The sequence below is a fragment of the Ostrinia nubilalis genome, chromosome 21 (genome assembly GCF_963855985.1).
Source record: "Ostrinia nubilalis chromosome 21, ilOstNubi1.1, whole genome shotgun sequence".
Classification (NCBI taxonomy): Eukaryota; Metazoa; Arthropoda; class Insecta; order Lepidoptera; family Crambidae; genus Ostrinia; species Ostrinia nubilalis.
In genome coordinates this window covers 13,042,065-13,057,232 of record NC_087108.1, presented here as the reverse complement: position 1 = coordinate 13,057,232, position 15,168 = coordinate 13,042,065, and the positions used below count along the sequence as shown (strand labels likewise).

Genomic DNA, 15,168 nt, shown 5'->3' with positions numbered 1-15,168 from the left:
GTGTTATTTTAAACGAGCTAAAAATATAACCATAATTGCAGTCCTAAATCCGTAAGTAACATAACTTAACCAGGTAAAGATTGATACAAAAAAAGTGATACGAGAAGAAAAAAACAATGTACCTACTTAATTTTGTTTATGAAAAGAGTAGAGTTGGTAATATTAATTGGTACAAAGTGGATACGACTAGTTTTCCTCTAATCGAGTCTGCCGAGATGGTAGCAATTTTAAAACTGATCGGACATGTTTTCTGCTATTAACGCCCTATTTGTGACGCTGTACTCATTGCGCTACCGAATTATACAGGGTGTTGTAATAATCGAAATAGTAATAGTTTTCTGAAATATTATGAAATCATTATCATAACTATTTTTGACAGTTACTTATACCCAGTTAATTCGAAGCCTTATCTAAAAAGAGTTTATTCTTTAGTCTTTTAGATCATTTTCTATTTAGTTTATTTTATCCGACACTGGAAAGAAATACCTGGCTATTTATGGAAACTTTTTAGTGTTGACAACAAGAACAATGAAGTTCTAATAGCTCTTGTGTAACATCGCGTTTATAGTCTTTTTCAGCTAAGATGATCCGTATGACACTTCAAGGTTATCCATATTACGCATACTACATATGCAGAGTATTTTTGAAAAAATATTTGTATTTCATTAGCAATATAACAAAAAAAAGTTAACTACTTGTCTTGAAATATATAGTAAAATCTGAGTCTATTGATTATATTTTAATTAAATACGATATAAAAATATTTTTTATTTAATGTACGCAATGTGTGAAACGGAATAGATTTAGTGCTGGGGTATTTGTTGTTTAACAAAATCGATTATTTCCGCGGTTCATTAATCGATTTTAGTGAATACTTAGTTATTAAAAACATCACAAAAATCAACTATATTTTTCGATTGTTGACTTTAATAAACGCATTGAAAATAAATTAATAGTTTATAATTTAAAGAAATAGAACCAGTACTTTTTAGGAATCGTTTTTTTGAACACGAAGTCCATGGAATTTAAATATTATCAATAAAAAATTGTTACAATAATATTTGTAATTAAAAAAACATGTTTTTTTGTTAAATAACACCTATACAAAATATCTCTCTAAAAGTAGGTTTCACTAACTCTTAGAAAAAAATCGATAGATAAATCGCTATGGTTTAGTTATGTGACATCTCTATAACTATTAAACTCGAAACGTCATACGAATCATCTTAGGTGAAAAAGACTATAATAATTCATTAGAATTATGGTTTTTCCTATTTAAATCGCGATCCCAACACTTAGAACATGCCTACCTAAAATTATCATTGACATTCAACTATACATAACTACACCTAGCTTTTCGCCCGCGGCTTCGCCCGCGTGGAATTTTGTCTGTCACAGAAAAACTTTATAGCGCGCGTCTCTGTATCAAAAACCGGGATAAAAACTATCCTATGTCCTTTCCCGGGGTTCAAACTATCTCTATGCCAAATTTCATCAAAATCGCTTCAGTGGTTTAGGCGTGAAAGCAAGACAGACAGAGTCACTTTCGCATTTATAATATTAGTTATAGATATAGATAATACCTTTTCCTCGTGTAATAAATGGGAAAGCTTTTTAAAAAATGTTTATCTGAAAGTCATGAGTTCTCATAGCTCGCAGAACTGATGGTCGATGGGGCAGAAAAGTTCTCAAGTGGCGACCACGGGCCGGAAGAGCCCCACTAGGTGGACCGATGCGACGATCTGGTGAAGGTCGCGGGAGGTGCCTGGATGCAGGCGGCGCAGGTCATGTCGTTGTGGAAATCCTTGAGGGAGGCCTTTGTCCAGCAGTGGACGTCATTCAGCTGAAACGAATGAACGAACTGACATGAGTTCTTGATACGATAATAACATCGGGACTCGGGACATCATCATAAGTGATGTCCTGGTACTGATGGTTTTCTTCTTCTGATTAATTTCGCTGCGGGTCCAAATGACCGTTTAACTTTCCCCGGGACAAACTTGACCTTCACTGGTTTTTTTTATGCTAGGGTTTTTATTGGCGGTCAAGCTGTAGATCTTGGCTACACAGGAGTTGCAGTGGTGGGAAAGAGAGGTGTGAATAGTTCCAATACTGTTGGTTTGGTGACATTTGTTGACATTATTGAGATGCTTCGGAACAAACCTATTTTAGTTCCCTTCTACACTTCGTCAAAGTTTATTGATCACGATCATGGTGACCATAAGCCTACGTCATGGAGAGTCGTAAATAACTTCAACAAACAATAGTTAGATCAAGCTATATTTTGGGTCTACATTAATAAACCGAAATAAAATTCATCCCAGGCTTCATGTTGTAACAATCTTAATAAAACCACATAATAATATTATGAGTAGGTACTACTCTCTACTTAAATTTTCAGAAGAACAATAAAATTATCTATAGCCTGACCAGGAACATAAAAACCCTGGCATAGAGGCGCGTCAATTGCATTTGATAGTGCAACACTGAGTACAGTCGTACCTGTGTTAAATTAATAGGCTAACTTTATGTATCAGGATTCTGGATTACGGTTTAATTTGATATTTTCATAAATTAACGAAAAAATATTATTATAGGTAACCTGGTTTAAATAAATTAAATGAAACCATCAATCGAGTTAGTAGGATTTATTTTATTATTCGTCAATAATCAAATTCAGAACTTGAATATTCAACTGCAATGTCTGCTCATGAACGCTTCAAACTCGGTACTTCTTTCCCAATTCCATAAAATTCAACACTTAGAAAGTGACAAAAAACTTTAAAATAGGTAGTTGAAACAAACCACAGCTAATTTTCATAGTGGACTGTACTATACGATAAACATGTCAGTCAATTTGACAACCTTTGTCGGAAACATTATTCAATGAAAATATTGTCCGAACCCTTAGTATTTCTCTTCGACAAATACTTTAACACATTGTGAACCACTTTTCTTTCACGACTATAAAAATATTTTAGCAATTTAATTCACAAAATCAATTGCGCACATTTAAAATAAAGTTTGTTTACACTTTGACAGCAATAGACTGACATGCAAGGTGACATGTCAATGAAGTTTTCAGTTACTGTTGCCATTAAAAGAAATTAGTACCATTAGTTTTCCGCAACATGGCGAGGGTTTTTATGTTCCTGGTCAGGCTATAAACTATCTTTGTGACCCACTTGTTTCAAGAAGTTTCTTAGAAACAGGTGCGATTGCGGTCAAATACCTGCCTTGTCTAGCATAAAAAAAAAAAAAAAAAAACAATATTTTGCATGACCGCAATTTTCAGAATTACTTCAATTCATAAATATTTATTGTCAAACAATAAAAAAAATAAGTAACCAAGTACAAGAAAAAGTTTCTTAAATTACTTGTTGTTTGCAAAATTCACGCTAGTCGCTAATTTAATCGTAAAATTCTAAACGCCTATTGCAAATAGAATGGCAACTACTCTGACCCGTTTGATTTTAGCTTACAAATTACTTCAGGCGTAAGATAAGTAGATTTTTGTTAATCAATATCAAGAATAACAGTAATATTAATTTAAAAAACAACGACATAATTACTTAATTTGGTTTATTCACTAGCAAAAAATAAAAAATAAAGGCGAAAGTTATAAAAAAATTAACTGTTTCCGCCCGGGATCGAACCGGGGGCCTTGTGCGTGTGAAGCACACGTGATAACCGCTACACTACGGAAACTTGAGAGCAATGGGCGAAATTGCTAATAAAGTCCTGCAGATCAAACAGTTCAAATGGTTTGACTTTATCTAAACTAGCTAAAAGCGCGGCTTCACCCGACCTTGACTGTATGATGATAACATTTTATTCCCGCAATAATGTGTACTAATCTAAAAATAAATAGAAATGCTCATAACTTCAGGAGTGACACGGGTAATAGGTGTGTGTAGGTTAGGTTAGATAGATTACCCAGGACTATGGAATTATACTTACTTACTGTGAAGTGGTCGAATTCTTTAATTCAGTAATAAGTACGTTTTATTGTCGCCATGCAAGAATTTTGAAAGAATATAAGTACGAGTAATCATTGATGAATCTAAACTTTATTACTTGGTATTATTAGTTTTATACTGCTCGATTAAACCACGTCAGTAAAAGTCAAAGTTCCATACAAATGCAACGAGCCAACCGTTTGCGTCTTATTAAGAAGATCGCAATGGCGATGCAGCAATGTACCGCAAGTTGATCATGTCTAGTTTTTGTTCCAATGAAATCGAAAGTGATGGCTGGGATAAGCAGTTATCGATAAGTTTGGCATTGTGGATATTTTTGTCTGTATTGTGAGGTATAAGATCTACTGCTTCCCATTTACATTTTAAATAAGTGCCCTCTCCCTGAGTGTTCTGGAAGAGATCGCTTGATAGCGTTAAGACCGCCAGAATTGTGTCTGTCTCTTTTCCGTATTTATTTATTTTCTTACAAGAAAAGGACCAAAGAACTATCTTACCCTTACTAAGGGCTGATTTTACCATCGTCGGATAACTTTTAACCTCAGATCATAGAAAGGAATAGATGTGAAACGGGGGCGTGGCGCGTGTCTCCGCGATATGCCCAGAAACGAACATCGGCCGCGTAGCTAGGTTAGTCGCGATTCAGTCGTACTAAGGAAATGTTCTCCAATATTTTGGATAATGCGTCGTTACGTGCAATAAAACAAGTGAAACGAAGAACTACAGGAACAATGGAGTCATTTAATACATGTAAGTATTGCAAATCCATTGGTATTTTGCTTATAAATAAAAAAAACTAAACATTTTTACGAACAAATTCAGTGCCGTAACAGTTACTGCGATATCGAAATCAGTGGTGATAAAAATTCTAACACACTTGTACTTTGACGATTTAGTTAGCAACCACTTTATGTCATGCTCAACTACTGCGCAATGTATTTTTAATTTCTTCCGATATCCACTGTCGTGTGAAAATACACAGTACGGCCGCATGTGCCGGTCGTAACATAGTGCCGTGCTCGTGTTATAATGCGGTTTCCTATTATCGATAAATAGAAGTAAATTATAATTTTCTATTTTGTAATTTTAAATAAAAAAATGATGTGTTACTTGCGATTATAAGATTTTACAAAAAAAAATAACAGTAGAAGTAATTGTAACTGTCAACTATGTAATTACTATAAGAGCTAGTTGAAAGCCTAATATAGGCATTATTTTTGATAAACATAATATGCGGTACGCAGATCGCCATAATTAAAAAGTAAATGCGTGCTAGCAGTTAATAATAACGTATAATAATAAAAAGGTTTTCATACATAAGCATTTTGTAAAATCACTTTCGAGCCTTGCCCCTAGCGATTTAAAGTATCGATATCTTGTCGACTCCATTTTATCTTTGTTGTCTCACTAGCGTTTTCTTAGTGTGCGTCACGTCACGCGGCCATTGATTGGCCATAAGGCATGCCTTCTGGCCAATCACAGCACTTTCAAGCCGGTTGCACATGTTGTCGTAGACTCTCAGTCGCTTTGTTTTTACACAGTTGAATGTGTGTGTGGGAGCTGTGGTGGGGGAAATGTGGGGACACTGGTTCTCGTTGTAGTTACGCGCGACTTCATATCTATTCTCTTTCTATGATCTGAGCTTTTAACCCTCAATTGGGCGCGCCCAAAAAGTTGCATAAGCGGTCGCGTGGGGTGTTTGGCACCCCAGAATTAGGAAATCAAATAAAATACGAAATACATGCAAAATCAGACTTTTATTAATTAGGACATTTGAACTTACATATTAATCAACTTTTAAACGTATTTTTAACAAAATTAACCTTTTTTTGTAATATGAAATTTTTTTTTTACAAATCCTAGTTTTTATCATCACAATTTCGACAAACTATATTCATATGGTCATTGCACACATGTTTTTGGCATTTCGAACATTCAGTCTTTGTTTTCCTGTCCTTACTTCTTGGACATACATGACACCTTTTGTATGATTGCGATCGGCCTGCTTCAGAAAGAGATTCTTGGTCCTGAATTCCATGTTGTTTTTTTAGTCGTTTTTGCAGCGGTCGTGGTAGTGTGGGTATGCTGGCTCTTGATATTTGGTGACGTTTGACTAAATCAACAGCTAGTCGCTTTAAAAATACTCTTCGGGATATATTAGAGTCAATTTTAGATTTGTATATCATATAGGAATTGATACCTGTGATATCGAAAAGATGAAAAAATATCACCATCGGCCATCTTTTGGTGCGTCTTCGTACATTATAACTGGCGCACATTTGGTCGTTTGTACCAACTCCCCCTTTCGTTTTATTGTAAAAATGAATAATTTCGGGCTTTCTTTTCTCTATTACAATGTTTTAAAACAGAAATAATGAAATTAACATCATCCACTACCTCGAAATTTAGACCACACAAACAGTCACCTGGGGTGTTACGCACCCCAAACACGCTCTCCGAGCCCAACCGTTCACAACAGAGCGCCGCTCGCAACTGAATCGTGTACATTTTACGTGTTTACGAAGCTACCTAGAAGGCCAGCGCGCTAAATTCAAATTTTAAAAAGTTGTGAGCCTGGAAACCTGCTCTGGGGTGCATGACACCCCACGCGACCAATTAAGGGTTAACTGAAGAATAAACTTGTCATTAAAAATTCATTAAAACTCATTTATTTCTGTAAATAGGCTTAAAAAAGCACTTTTACACGTCCCAGTATTAACCCTACCACTGCTTCAGGACAATAAATGGGCCAGTGCTGAGAAGAAGCAGCGCAAGAAACTCGAGTCACTATTGTCAGCCTCTTTTTCAAAGGTTTACATGCTTTAAAATGTACAAAGGTATAAATATTTATGCGAGCTAGGCAGTAACGTATTCCAAACATTTTTATCTTTTAAATAATCATCGACTTTATAGTAGCCCTTTTTCATTAAGGTACTTTTAATATGTGCTTTGAATTTATGAATGGGTTTGGGTAGTTCTACAACAGTTTGTGGTAATTTACTAAAGAATTTAATACATTTAATCATTTTGACATATTTTCCATACTGAAACTGTCAATGTGCCAAACTTATTCTGAGATTAATATTTACTCTTGTTTGGTCGAAACCACCCTAAGCCATGTAAATCGTAAAAAAAATGCGTCTTATCTTATCTTTGAGTGTTAACCCTATTAAATACTAAAAATCTATTTAATTTGAATGAACTGCTGCTGCACTTACAGCAAATCAATCAGACACAACAGAACAACTACATAAAGATGACACAGTGTTTACCTAGATGGGCTATCATCTGTACATCAATATCGAGGTAATCGGTTTTATCGACTGTCGCCCATCACTAGGGTCGTGAGCGTCGTGAAACCGAAAGTGATGCGTCGTGAGAATCGGGTCAGGCCGACGGCCTGTATCTGGCTGCGCCTGCGCCGAACTCGGCTAGCTTTGAACGTTCTTGAAGTAGATCAGGTCCTTGCGACTGGTTACATGTCATGCATAGTACATTATTATAATAGCACATTGTTATTATCACCTAATTAGATACTTTGCACTTCTTCTTACCTAAGTCTGTCGCCATAACAACAATGTTAACAGCAGATAGCCAGTTCCTCCGTGGTTGAGGATTCCGGGTGAAGCTCGCTTCCACCTTCGGCCTGATAGTCACTTACCATCAGGTGAGATACAGGCCAAGAGCTTCCTCGTTGTGGATAAAAAAAAGGTACTTTGCACAAAACTAAGCAAATCGCTGGTTTAAGGGTAACTACGAGTACATAACGGAAAATCTCGTAAGCTTTTATGACTTCAAGTTTACAATAAATGTTAGGGTACATTAATAACTTTAACATTTGCCCACAGTAGGATATGAACCCTCAATCTGCCCTGCATTTAAAGTAGAATCACAAGAGGAGAATGCCGAATGGGATTAAGTTCACCTTATGTACCGTGGTATACATATATACATAAGTTTTAAATAAACACTGTTATTCGTAGGGTAGCGCAGACCCTTGTCACATACAAAACCCCCCAGACGTATCAATGTATCGGAATTGCTAAAATCAAGTGGCAGTGGGCGGGGCACATAGCTCGTAGAGACGATGGCCGTTGGGGCAGGAAAGTTCTCGAGTTGCGACCACGGGCTGGAAGACGTAGCGTGGGCAGGCCTCCTACTAGGTGGATCGACGATCTGGTAAAGGTCGCGGGAAGAGCCTGGATGCGGGCAGCGCAGGACCGCTCATTATGGAAAACCTTGGGGGAGGCCTTTGTCCAGCAGTGGACGTCATTTGGCTGAAACGAACGTATCAATGTCACATACCTTTAGGCGCCCATCGTATATTTGTGACATTCAAGTTCTTTATGAGAAGCAGCTACCCTTGCACTGGACAGGCTTTCAAGAAAATATAAATACTGATTTATTTCATCTTTCCTTTGTGAACATCCAATTACATGTGACATTATAACAGTCGACAGCTCAAGCTACACACTGTGGAATCTTAAGGAGTTGTATTACGTGTTATTTTGCAACAAAACTGTATAATCTGATGTGATGTTTGTACGTCCTCAGTCCTCACGAGTGTCGGCTTTGAAATGTCTCAGGGTAGCCGTGACATTTGGACGCTCTCGCTGGACCAAATAGAAATAATGCTCTCGATATACCAATTTGTCAATTAGTCCGGTTTTTTAGTGCTTTGAGTCATAAATGTTAATCTTAGTGGATTAATATTAATGTCATTTAAGTGCATCGTGATACTTTTAGTCGCTGGAGTAGTGGGTAAATTTTGGTTTTCACACTTTAAACTATTAGACTTGTCAATAACAACACAATCATTATTCGAGTAATACAAGTCAAAGTTAACTCAATCGCATTTACCGTAATTTTCAGTATTTTTACGTTTTAAAATCATTTTCATCCTTCAATACTTTTTTTAATTTGACAATTTGGTAAAACCTGAATTTTATCCGAACGAATATTCTCGGGGCTTCGTACGTGTAATAATTTACTCGTCGTACTAACCGAAGTCTAGAAAGTTTACGTGACCTACTCTATCTAAATTATGCCCGATTCGACCAAACTTTTATCCGAGAATAACTCCTGGTATAACTGGCACATTGACAGTTTCAGTATGGGAAATATGTTAAAACTGACGATTTATTATGAGATTAATATTTACTAAGAGTAAATATTAATCTCATAATAAATCGTCTTCATACTATGAAAAATTGAATCAGCCTATAACCAACTTCAATTTTCTTGACGTGATGTCATATAACCATAATGACGAGAAAACATCATTAGCCGACAAACTTTTGTAACATAGGAAACCTAGCTTCCTCAGTCGACTGCCCTTTCTTGGAACCTGGGACCGGTCGCTGACCACCGGGCAATAGGTAACCAACAGGCATTTGCGGGCATTTAGCCTCATTATGAACCTTATTACAAAGATCATAAGGCTAGTTAGCGGGTCCCAAGTAGGGTATTAATAAGTGCTAGAGAATTAATCACAAGCACATACGGTTCCGCCGCTGAATTAGTTTTGGTACGGTCAGGCCAGTTAAATGCGAGTACTTAAGTAACTACTAGATAAATATCTGCATAGACTGCCTAGGAACTCATATTCTTCATAATAGTGAAACCATAGCCATCTTTTACACAAAATACGAGATATAAGTTATACTTAGCCCTCTTAGTTTTCTCCCTTTTCAGAGTTTAGTGGATAAAATAGCGCTGTTTCAACAATTTGAGTATCTGTTAGTCTGCTCTGCCCTTGGATAGAAACCATAAAGATTTTTTCGTTTTGCACTATCAAAATTAATTACTAAGCAAATGAAGTGTATCTTCGCGGTGGCTACTAGCATCTTTAATTTCCTATTCGTCCATTCTCTACCATTGAGAGCCTGGCCCGGTGGCATATCATTTGGTTCCAAATTGTAATGATTCATATACATAATCACGTCCATTATATTACTTGTATGCTATATTCGAGGTTTGAGGCTGCATTTACTTTAATTGAACTTTTTAGCTTCTATATTTACTTACCTAAAGCCCTTGATTACATCTCACATATGAATGTGACTGCTATCCCTCCCGGCCCGCACGTGGCGGAGAGAAAGTCGCCGCGCCCGCGTATCTCACGAGGCCTTATCAACGGACGCTGATCCTTACTCCTGTGGAATCTTTACATCTCTAGCAATACTAAAGTAGCTACACGTTGTAGACTATGAGGAAAGCTAGAAAACGGATCGACTTATTATATTGGAGTGTGGGCCAAGTCCTCGATTTGCCTCTGCTAAAACAATGAGAGTAAGCGCACGCCGTTGATTTTTCATCGGCCGATAGTTTAGTTGATCAGTATGGGCATGTATGGGAGTGCGCACACTACGCCGCGATTCGATTTGGCCGATTCTTCATACAAATTAAAATCGGGCACAACTATCGACCAACTAAAAATCAACGGTGTGCGCCTACTCTAACAGAGAGTCGGGCTCCTCCAGCAGCAGTTGAGACTTAATGACTCATGATCGTAATTATTGTACTTATTGAAACAGTTGGAATGGCGATTCTCGTTGTCACGTAAAAGTTTGGTTGCGACTTCACAAGTCCATTATTTATGAATAGAACATATTTGTGATTAAATGATGTGGCACAAAATAAGTTTCATAGGCTCAATTTGAAAAAGAGCCGGAAAAATTGAAAAACTACCTACCTACATATTAGTATAGACCCTTTCTGTTTTAATCTAAATAGATCATGAAATTAATGAAAATGAACCCAATTACCTTGTACGCTTGCACATTTCTTTAGTCGTCATGACATTCAAACGCGAACTCAATTTTTTATACAAATAACTCTTTTACGCGTAGATAACTGCCGGTCGGAACCGATCAAGCGACAACTTTTCGCAACTGCGAAAGAAGAGCAGTTACGTAACGACAACAAACCGTTTTTGAACCTTCGCCTTGGGGCGGCCTCTACTCCAGCGTGAACGATGCGTCTGGAGCAAAAAGAGTGATCATCGCGATAGTTCCTTGAATTATAATTGACCTTATTTAAAAGGTTGTGTTATTTTCATTTTGTGCGTCTAGTTTTGTTTTTTATAAGCTTATGCGCAGACCACCGATTTTTAGTTGGCCGATAGTTGGGTCGGGCTGTTGATCAGTATGAACATGTATGGAAGTGCGCACTACACCGATTTGGTATCGGCAGATTCTTCATACAAATTAGAATCGAAAAGTCGATGGTCTAAATAGGCTTAATTTTTGGCGTACAATATTTCACTGCAGACCTTTTCTTTAGACCCCATAGAATGATTAGAGTCTATTTCTTGCAAATGGAATGAAAATATCCTAAGCCAAAAGTGACTGAAAATTTGTCATCTGTACCTAAGCTGAAACTTCTCTCTTTCTTTCATTCTTTCAAATTTCAATTAAAAAAGTGGTTGATCAAGCAGGCGTTCTATAAAATTGACGAACTGTTTGGAATTTAATTATTATTGACACTGTTACCCACTATTTATTTTGACATTTAATTGACATTAATTCTATTTGTATTATTAATTAATTTGGACATGATGTGTATTTCTTTCTTATTAATACTGCAATTGTTTATTATTAATAAGAAAATATATTGAAAATTTGACATGTAATGAACATTATGAATAAATTTCTTATTCTTATTCTTATTCTCTGCCTATTTATGGAACAAGATAACATTACATGTTTTTAGACTACACTACGAAGTCTATGATCAAATCATCTGTGGCCAAAATTTAACGTACGAACCAAATCAAGCTTGCAATCTCAAAGATGTCTCAATTTGGCGTATGTACACCTCTTGTAATTACAATTGTATTAAAACACCTCACCTAAATACAGAACCAGTCAATAAACCTATCAATATTATTTCTGCTGAGTACTTGTACTACATGCGTGAAACAATTTTTTACATGCTATTTATAATTTCCCCAAAAAATGTCCGCGTCGAAATACACGCAACCTTCACTCAGATTCAAAAAAGGTTTTAATTAGCTATGCATCCAAAGATAAAGGTACAGTCACCTCACTGTGACCCCGCAAGCACAGTCCGCGGTTGCGCTGCGCGGGAGTCGCGCGTGTGTTCCAAATTCAAATTTGACGTTTGTGTTCTGTGCCCGTGAAGTTTTGGCGGTAATGTAAGTTTATTTTTTTATTTTATGCCGGTATTTTGCAAATAGTTTTTATGAGATCTTTTTATTTTTTATTGTTTCTTTCTAATTATTTTACAGATCCATGATACCCTCAAATGTATACATGCCAGTATCTATTTCAAATTATATCCGTGCATATTTTAGATTCGTCTATCGATATTACAAAATTAAATCATGATTGGAATTATTTCAGTAACTACCGACATTAAATAGTTGTTTTTATAAATTTTTCAATAATGTCAATCAATGACCATGGAGCCAAATGTATCTTTTCCAATTACTTCTTAAGAAGATCATGTACTAAAATAGTTTTTAGCCTTGGTCCACCATTACTGCATGTGTGCCTTTCATATTTTTTCTATCTTTTATTGTTATTGCAAGTTCCGGTTTTGTCTCGTGCATTCCGGCTGGAACTACTTCCACGGTATAGTTTATTACTTTACTTAAAACCTAAAGGGTCTGTCTGGTCTCTAAACGATTAGTTAATCTTGTCTGGATATTTCGTCGCGTTGCATTTAACCAAAGTTCTATGTAGGTTTATTCTAACCAACGTAGTTTTTTAGTTCTTCTTCTACCTATCATGTGAAATGTAACAATTGAGATCACAACCAAAATCCAAGTGGTATCAGACCTCATGAACCTATAAGCACCTAGACGTCTGAGTAACTCAATCGAACTAACTTAATGCACCTTTCGTTTTATTAAGTAATCAAGTCGATTCAAGCATGCAAAGACAAACTCGAACCATACTTGGTAATTGAGCGGAAATGAATTTTTCAAGTAAGTAATGTCTGCCATTATTTGAGAATCGAACCTGGATCCTCCGAATTTTGAGATTCACTCTCCAGTCAGTTGATCTTGCAAGTTTTAGATAAAAGTTTTTATCTAAAAATAATAACAAATAACCCGCAACTGCGGGTTTAATTAACACTACCTAATGTTTATTTGTTTTATCTTTGCATTATTAAATAAGACACCCATTAAAACTTAGGAAAAGGCAATTGTTGCTACTTCATTCACTCCGTTTTATTATAACTTGATTAATATTCTATTGTGTTTGCTCAAACGCACGACGAAGTACCTAATAAAACATGATTTCTAAATAAAACAAACGTAAAGATAAATATCTACAGATCATTTAGCACGGTTTTAAATTAACCAATTTATTATTATTATCTAACAGATTCTCATGCATTCATTTGCATAACGTTCAAAAACTTAAATTTCATGTAAATCCGTTCAGTATTTTTTGTGTGATAGTGACATCCTACATCCGAATAAGCTTTTTTGTTGAAATTGTAGGTTGTAGGGTATACTCTCGTTGAAGTATTTTATTAAACTGTTAAAATGTGAATCCAACTTTATTTACAATAAACAGATTTTTTTGTGAAATTTGAATTGAATGTAAAAGTTCAATAAAAAATCGACAACTACCCACATTTTAGCGTAGGGTTTCCATAACAACCTGCAATAACTTCTTGAAACGACTCTATTTGCTCGCGAAGGGAAGAGTGTTAATAACTCCGCCTCGTTAGCCCCCATTCCGCAATCTGTGTTTAGAAGCCGCCATTGTTGGAAACAATAAAGACATAAACTATCGCCGCATCTGCCGGCTTGGATACACGAGACTTTTCTTGTTAATTCATTTCTATTTCTCAATGAGGGTTTTAGAGAAAAATAATTATTTCAATGAGGGTTTTCGCGTATGAAAAATCCCCCAGATGGCAATACGTAGACGCAAGGTCCAAATTCTGCATGATTGGTTATTTTTGACATGACATTGACAGATATGTCAAAATCCACCAATCACGCAGCAGTCAGACCCCACATCCACGTCCCGCCATCTAGCGGATCATTCATACGCGAAAACCCTCATTGATATAATTATTTTTCTTCCGTTGTATGGGATTTTGCAATAACTGCAGTAGCTCTGGTGTCAAACTTTATAAAGTAGTAGTAGTAGAGTAATAGTCTAAAACTAAATTAACTCAAAATGACGACATGTTATGGTATAACAATAAAGACATAAACTATTGCCGCGTCTGCCGGATGGCTTGGAACACGAGAGTTTTCTTGTTAAGTCATTTCTTAGATTGGAAGAAATATTTTGTGATAAAGACAATGGCTCTGTCTGGTATCAGATTTTAAAAACCATCACAGTGATAATAACTGTAAAGTTACACGATGTACGTTGTACCTAGGTATTTACTAGACCATTGAACTAAGATTGAACTAAGATTGTACAGAATGTTTTGACAGCTGCCTGAATTGGTAATTCGCGTACCGAACTTCATAAAAATAATGCCAATTTTATTGTGCTCTCGGATTCGCAAATGTACAAATTTTGAAGTGATTAGCACGCATATTAAAACCCTGAGTCATAACCATAATAGAGCCCTACTTTGTTTAAGGCTTTGTGATCAACCGAAGAGATAAACATTTCGGTACTTTAATCAGTTAAGGAATGGTTTCTAAAACTTACGCGTTTGTTCTGTCAAACCTTACTAGCGTGACAAGTACCAATAAGCTAACTTGTAAGATATGATCCAATTTCGGTCATAAAACTATTAATTTTAAATGCTCCAAAGGCTCTATTAAGACATTCCAAGCTCTATTACAGAAAAGTGCATTTCGCCACCGCATTATTTCCAATAACCTGCCAATTTAGTTATTATGTCGACGATATCTTGATTGATGGACGGACAAACGATGCGGTTGGTATTGTGTCGCGTGGTCCGCAGCACTAGTAATTTCTTACGCCTGTATTCACAAGTATTATTATTTATGAGGTCTCACAGTGCGCGTGGACGCACAGGGTCACACACGAACAAATCACAGAGCTCCATTCAACGCTGTGCGTTCACTTAAACAAGCATCGTTTGTGAATACGGGTGTTAGTATCGTAGGCCAAAATTGGTGAACTTTTTCCACATTGCGGAATATGTCAACTGGTAAAATACTGGCATTAACGATACCTACCTAAGTGCAGTAAAAGAGCATCACTGATTGCCAAGTGAA

General features: G+C 36.3%; 1 protein-coding gene and 1 non-coding gene across 2 annotated transcripts in view; one reads left to right on the top strand and one right to left on the bottom strand.

Moving 5' to 3' along the window:
• Positions 1–3,635: 3,635 nt before the first annotated feature.
• Positions 3,636–3,708, bottom strand: Trnav-cac (transfer RNA valine (anticodon CAC)). Its single transcript has one exon. It is a non-coding gene; the product is annotated as a tRNA-Val (tRNA).
• Positions 3,709–12,040: 8,332 nt separating this feature from the next.
• The window catches only part of LOC135082563 (glucose dehydrogenase [FAD, quinone]), a 48,384-nt gene continuing 45,256 nt past the window's right edge, over positions 12,041–15,168 (top strand). The window contains exon 1 of the mRNA XM_063977362.1: positions 12,041–12,135. The gene's annotated coding sequence lies outside the window, so the exon portion shown is untranslated. The remainder of the gene's footprint in view (positions 12,136–15,168) is intronic.